The 7,299-nt window shown below is 36.6% G+C and overlaps 1 long non-coding RNA gene across 3 annotated transcripts; it reads left to right on the forward strand.

The window, feature by feature from the left end:
* Positions 1–1,922: 1,922 nt before the first annotated feature.
* Positions 1,923–5,057, forward strand: LOC103468325 (uncharacterized). Of its 3 annotated transcripts, none has more exons than XR_534203.2 (6): positions 1,923–2,217; positions 2,311–2,352; positions 2,448–2,490; positions 3,712–4,000; positions 4,252–4,383; positions 4,507–5,057. It is a non-coding gene; the product is annotated as an uncharacterized LOC103468325 (long non-coding RNA). The 3 variants fall into 3 exon arrangements; XR_534202.2 differs by having other exon boundaries at positions 3,712–3,795; positions 3,905–4,383; XR_534201.2 differs by having other exon boundaries at positions 3,712–4,383.
* Positions 5,058–7,299: the final 2,242 nt, after the last annotated feature.

The raw sequence follows: 7,299 nt of genomic DNA on the forward strand, positions 1-7,299 counted from the left end.
TAAAAAATCCCTGCCACCCCTAAAAAATCCCTGCCACCCTCTTGCCACCCCATAAATATTTTTTCTAGATCCGCCCCTGCCTGGACTGCAACAGGAAGGAGACGCATGTCGCTTTTTATGCGAGAAAAGAACAAATAAATGTTTATTCTGACATCACAGCAGTTCATTTAAAAGTTTGTCATTTTATTTCGCGGACGTTTCGCTAGTGGTCAGTCAGTATTCAGTCGGCTGGTCATTCTTCCAGCCTTCAGCTGAAAGAGCTGCTGATGTTTCCAATCAGGTCAGGAATCAGTATCAGCTCTATGATCATCCTGCGTTTCTTTGATCAAATCGATAGCGCGAGTCTGCAGCTGAACTCACAGACCTCTGACAGACCAGACTACCGGTCATCATCGGTTCTGAAGCGGGTTCAGTAAAAAAGAACCGACCGGCTCCAGCAGCATGCAGTCAGAGGTCTGGGCTTGGACAACTTTTCTTTTTGGCGTTTACAAGAAAATCTTTCCGAATTGATGAAGTGTTTCTGTTTGTCCACCGATATTAAAACCAGTCAGTTCGCACTAACAAGCTTCTCTCTCTCTCTGTTCACTGTGTCCTCCTGATCTGGGTCCATGTTGACCTGTAAGGTGAAGACGAGGCTGTCGGCGCGTTCGTAGCTGAAACGAAGCCTGAACGAAAAGCCGCAGAAGAATCTCAGGACGTTCAGCTCAAAGTGGAGCGGTTCAGACCGAGACACCGTTCCTGTCCATAGCAGGCTGACGATTCCAAAGAGCGACAAGTATTTTCAGCTCGAGAGAGAGAGAGAGAGAGAGAGAGAGAGAGAGAGAGAGAGAGAGAGAGAGAGAGAGAGAGAGAGAGAGAGAGAGAGAGAGCGTCAGATGACGCACTGAGACAGAAAGGCTGTTTCTATGCCTTATTCTCCTCCCCTGCAGGAGGAATTTCACTTTTCCGATTTAATTCGGGTTTTTGCGAACATTTCTCGTTTTTGCGATCATTAAATCGCAAAAACCCGATTCACAGGGAGGTACCGAGGTTCTCTGCTTCACCTTAACCCCAACTTCACCACCAGGCGGGTTCGCACCGCAGAAGCAGAGCGTGAACAGGGAGTGGTGCAGGACTTACAGGGGAGTGTAAGTTGAATTCTCCCCTGTCTGGATCATTTTCCTCAGAAAAAGCTCCTGAGTCCTGAACAATTAAGCATAAGTACTAAAACCTTTTTCCAAGGAAATAAGAAGGGAATCTGCTGTTTGATCAGTATTAAATGAAATGGTGACCAACATTTCCTCTGCTTCTCAAAAGTTGGTTTTAGTGCAGCTACCAGCAGAATATTCCTAAAACAATGACCTAAGTCAGATTCTTCCAAAATAGATTTTTTTTTTTGTGCCTTAGACATCTTTTGGAAAGATGATACAAAGATGATGAAACATGATAAAGATATTTATACCTCAACAGACAAACAATAAAGTTTAATCTGGATCATGTGAACAACTTATGATAAATGACCTGATTCTAACCTTTTATACCTTTTATCATTGTCTTTTCACTAAAATCTCATTTAAACCATTTATCTTAATTTACTGACACTAAAATTAAAATATTTTCTATCTACATGTTAATTTAGTAAGACCTATAATTATTTATCAATGCTGACCTTTTATGTTTTTGTTCTTCTTCCTATGAATTATTAGATTTAATATTTATTTTTCATGGAAGTTGAAATAAGAATTTAAAACCTTTCAACTTTAAGTAGTTGTTTCTAAACTTTCAAATAAACATTCAGAATCACATTCCTGCAACAAATGAATGTAACATTCTGTGTGATTCTAGATTGCCATTTTTATTGGTCAAGGCGAAAATAACAAGTCTTATCATCTCATTTCTGATAAGACTATGACAATACCTAGTCAGCAATAAAAAGGCTGGGCTCCTATTTAAGTCTCAAACAGCAGAGTGGACCTCCAGAGACACTGAGGATGGAAATGAAAATGTTTCTTCCGTTGCTGCTGCTAGTCTGCTCTGTCTCTACAGCTGAGCTGCAAGTTCAGTCTGACAATGACATTCTGTCACATGTACGGCAAAGAGAGGACCAAGTGGGAGAAGCAGAGCCTCTGACTGAGCATCAGACCTGCACACAGGACATCAATGCTGTTCTGAGASAGATGAGCGCCTGGGTGGCAGCACTGAAGGTGGAGGTGCAGCACCTACAGAGAGACAATGAAGGTATGTTTACAGAGTTACAGTGTTTGAATCAACTGATCATTATTGATCAAATGATCATTACAGTTCAGAGTTTGAATTTTTTATCATTACCAGTGAAGACGACTGAGCTGTAATCCCTGAACCAACGGTACCAAGGTACTGATGTTATTAGAGCAAAAGTTCTAAATAAAGATTATTTTGAATATATGACTGAATCAACTAAAACATTGTTTGTGTTTTCATTTCTTTAGTACAAGAAACTCAGTTTAAAGAACAGAAACAACAGAATCCAAGGTATGTAGTTTATTTTTAGTAGGTATGTTTTATACAGTGCTTTGCAGAAGTACACTGTAAAACAAATCTGTAGAATTTACACTACAGCCATATCTACTGTGCTAAATTGTTTTCAACCACAGCTGTCGGCATTTTACAGAAATTATTCTCATTATTTTTACAGTGTGTTTACACTCCCTGAACTTTTACATATTTTGTTATATTACAGCCACAAACTTTATTGTTATTTTTTAGGCTTTACTTGATGATCAAACACAAACTAACACTTCAGTGTGAACTAGAAAAACATTGATTCAAGATTTTTATTATTTTTGATTTTGTTTTAAATATCCAAAATTCTACCAGACTGGCTACATGACCTTCACTCTTTTATTCACAATTTCCTTTTGACTTGTTGGACTCGTTTTAATTTTCTCTCCACTCTATTCTTTATTATTAAACAGTTGTTAAGTTTGGTGGCAAAACATGAAACTGCTCTCACATATTCAGGTGAACTGTTTACATTTTGTAAAATATGATTCAATACGCGCTGTCGGCAGATGGTAGCGATTTCCTCCTAGAAAAAAGAATACCCACAGGATGATACTGCCACCACCATGTTTCACTGATGTGGGATTGTGTTCAGCTGGACAAAGATGGTTTCTAACCATACATCACATTTTACATGTAACCTAAAAAGTTTTATTTTGGTCTCATCTAACAAACTTCTAAGCTCTTGACAGAATAGATGTATTGATGCTGATGTTACACACAGATTAACTCTATTTACTGTTTATCTTCTCAAGCTGCTTTGGGGTTTATTAAAGCCTATCAGAGTTAGGAGAAATCAATACAAATACATATAACACTAATATTGTGAAAAAATATAAAATCCATGACTGATAATGTTCTTCTTGACAATGATACGTTACTTTGTGTTGATCTGTCTTATAAATAATACATTCCATATAATACTATGGAACATATCTGTGGTTAGAATGTGACAAAATGTGGAAAAATTCAATTATTGTCAAGCCACTTGTACCAATACTCATTAATAACTGTTGTTACATAAAGATAATAAAAGACAATAAATGTACTGCAAATATATTTACTTGAAGAGATTTTTATACTGCATCTTAATACAATACATTTTAGACATGAGAAGACATCAGCAAGAAAACAAAGCAGAGGCATAAAGTTTCATTTAATGTCAAGTCTTTGGTCACTTTTTCATTCCAGCTCAGACAGCAGAACGGGCTGCTGTTAAAGTCAAGGCCAACATCACTAGAAACCAAGTGGAGGCTCTGAAGAGAGAAGCAGAAGGTTTGTGAACTCTGAAGGAAACTGATAATATTAACATCCATATTAGTGATTTTCATGACAATCATACTGTTGGGAAAATCTTTATCATTATTCTTTGTCATCTACTAAGAATCAAGTTTCAGAATTGTTCATCTAAAGCAAATGAAAATGTAGAAAAAAGCAGAAGTCCCTTGGAGGAATAAAAACATTTGCAGCTTCCTCAAAGGTGAGAGAAACTGATGTGCAGAAGAGACACATTAATGTGAAGATTGAACTAGTAGTTTTGAGAATTTCAATTCTGTTCTGAGAAATGAATCAAAGTGACTGATAAGAACAGCACATTTAGGTACATGTGAATTAACTGGATTTATCAGTCAGTAGAGATGTTTAAACAATATGAATTGTGGAAAATGTTGCAATGTTTAATACTTTTCCTTCCTTTATAAGTGCATTTGATGTCCCATGTCTGTCTCTCAGCCAAACAACTGGCTTTCTCTGCCTCTTTCCTGGCATCGGGTTATGGACACACTGGACTGTTCAACACCCCAATAAATCTGATCTTCAAACGTGTTGTTACTAATATTTGAAATGCCTACAACCCAGAAACAGGTGCTGCAATTTACTACTCATGTTTTTCTTTTATATGTTTACAGTCATAACTAAAATGTGGTAAATTTGTTCTGAAAGTAAAGTTAGAAAAATGTTTGTAATTCTGCTAATGATTCTTCACAGGGCTGTTCACTGCACCAGTAAGAGGAGTCTATCMCTTTGAGTTCCACATATATGGACATGGTTCTACTAATCCKACAGCTGTTGTGTTGGTCAAGGATGGAGAGGAAATCTTTACAGCACGGTCGTCTCAGCCTGCTGGTGGTCAGAAAGCTTCTAATAGTGTCTCACTACTATTAGAAATTGGAGATGTTGTATTTATGCGCATGTTTGCAAAGGCACGTATTTATGACGATTTAAATTGTCACACTACCTTTAGTGGTCATTTACTTTTCACCATGTAGGCATCTAACATGATTTGTGAGCATGATAAAACCCTTCTGTCTTGAAAAACTTAATTATGAAAATGATTCATTTGTAAAATAAAGTTGATCACAGGTTTGTTCATCCTGCTGTTTGGTTTCTACAGCAGCCATAAGTAACATGTCTATATTGGAGAAAATTATGATTTTTGCTGTAGTCTAATCAGAACATAAAAGCTGAACAAGATCATCTGAATTAAAATGTCGTTTACAACCTTTATGAAAACTTAATGAGTAAACTGTCTGTCGTAACCACATTGTTTCTTTACTTTCTATTGAAACACTTTTAAACACTAATAAGTAGAGATGTGCCGGTCAGGTTTTTTCCTGCCGATTCCGATCACCCAGGAGGGCCGATCACCAATACCAATCACATAATTATCTTTTTTAATCATAAATACTACCAGTTACATTATGTAGAAAAAGGAACCATGAATTCACCTTAATTTAGACAAAAACTTGTTTTAATAACTTTTTCCAAGAAGAAAACTAAACAAAACAGACATTGTGCAAATTGTACTGCTATCAGTAATACTTTCTTTAACAGACTGATAACATATGAAGGCTCTGAAGAGGCTAAATAATGCAAAAAGTCAAAATAAAACCTCAACATTGCCAAAACAATTCAAGTATAAAACTTAACTTTCAAAGGCAAATGCAGGTTCCATTACAATAAACAATCCTGAGTTACTGAATGAAAAYTTCCTGAGAGCATGGCGGCTAGCTGATTACTGCTAGTTCTGATTGGCTGTTTCTGACTGAGCGGAGTAATTATGCAGAACAGGGAGGAGATCGATTATTTTTTAGAGATTATCTGTCTCATGTTAGGACAGCGAAAGTTTTAATACATATGTAAAATGTATTTTTTAAGATGGATCCTGCAGTTTTAAGCAGAGGTTCGGTGTGAGAGTCACTACCAGCTTTCTGACCGTCATGCTAATCCAGTTGAGTGTTTGTAGCTGTGCGCTGCTTTACCTATTATCTGATCCTCCATGTCTTTTTACAGCAGTGAGCCTCGATGTAGCCAAACTCCGTTAAGTATGGCATTGTTTTAATGATATATTAGATTTGTCGTGTTGATGCATTTTGACGTGCTTCAATTTTCCGCCGCAACACGCAAACTACCCCATTCACTCAGTGCGTTATAGTTCCTCATCGCTTAGGATTTGTTGCTGCGCGTTTGCGCAGAGTGAAGGAAARAGGASACCAGCTGCACAGGCAGGCTGCGAAATGAGATGCAGGTGATCAGTTTGTGTGATCGGCAAAAAGAGGCCGTGTTCACCGATCATACACTTTTTCACGGAAATCGGCCGATTATGATCGGTGGCCGATCGATTAGCACGTTTCTACTAATAAGTACCTTTTGTACAGTTGAGATTAAATATATATTTAAAAAAAAAAGGGAAGAATCAGGTTAAGAAAAAAAATGTTTTTATTCTAGCATAAAGTCCCAAAGTTAAATGAGAGAGTGAGTTTAACTCTCCTCTGTCTGATTCAAATTTTCTGAGAAAGTCGACTGAGTCCTGAAAAATAAAGCATAAGCCCTAAAAACTTTTTCTGAGAAATTAAGATGAGAACCTGCTGTTCTATTATCAATATTAACTGAAATATTGGAGAAAAAAAAATCATGATTCTCTTAAAAGTTGGTTTTAGTTCAATTGTTCAGCAGCAGAACCTTCATAAAACAAGGCCTAAGTCAGGTTTTACCAAAAGTATATTTATTTATTTGCCCAAGACATCTTCTGGAAGAAAGAATTATTTTTATTTATTTATTTAGCTGAAATCGCATATTAATTTTCATTTAACCATCATTTTCACTCATATTTCAAACTCATCTATTTCTTTCGAAAATACAAAAATATATCTTTTGATGTCAACTAGGGATAGACATCAATAATCAATAGAAAAAATCTATTGATTATTTCAATAGATTTGAAAATCTAGTTTTATCCCATTATTATGCATTAAGTCATGTTAAAACAATGTGACATCATGATGATGATCGTAGCTTAGCGACCGTGGCTCTGTGGGTAGAGTAGTCGTCTTGTGATCGGAAGGTTGTAGGCTTGATTCAAGCTTCCTCCTGCCTGTCGATGTGCCCCTGGGCAAGGCACTTAACCGATTTGTGTATTGGTGTATAAACGTGTGAGCATTTGAGGGTGCAAATAGGTGAATATGACTCTAGTGTAAAGTGCTTTGAGTGGTCAAAATGCCTGGAAAAGTGCTATAAGTTCAGTCCATTTACCATTTTTTGAAGTACACTAAATGATTTCAGTAAGACTGACTGAAATCTGTTATCTTAAACATACTTAATAAATTTGTTAAAAAATTAACAAATTGAGTTGGATGATTATAATATATTGAATTGGTTAAACTTAATAAATGATGTTGGATAAACTTAATCGTCTCATTCCAGCTCAGGCAGCAGAACTGGCTGCTGTTAAAGTCAAGGCTGAAAACCAAGTGGAGGCTCTGAAGAGAGAAGGAGAAGGTT

Source organism: Poecilia reticulata, linkage group LG8 (genome assembly GCF_000633615.1).
Source record: "Poecilia reticulata strain Guanapo linkage group LG8, Guppy_female_1.0+MT, whole genome shotgun sequence".
Taxonomy (NCBI): Eukaryota; Metazoa; Chordata; class Actinopteri; order Cyprinodontiformes; family Poeciliidae; genus Poecilia; species Poecilia reticulata.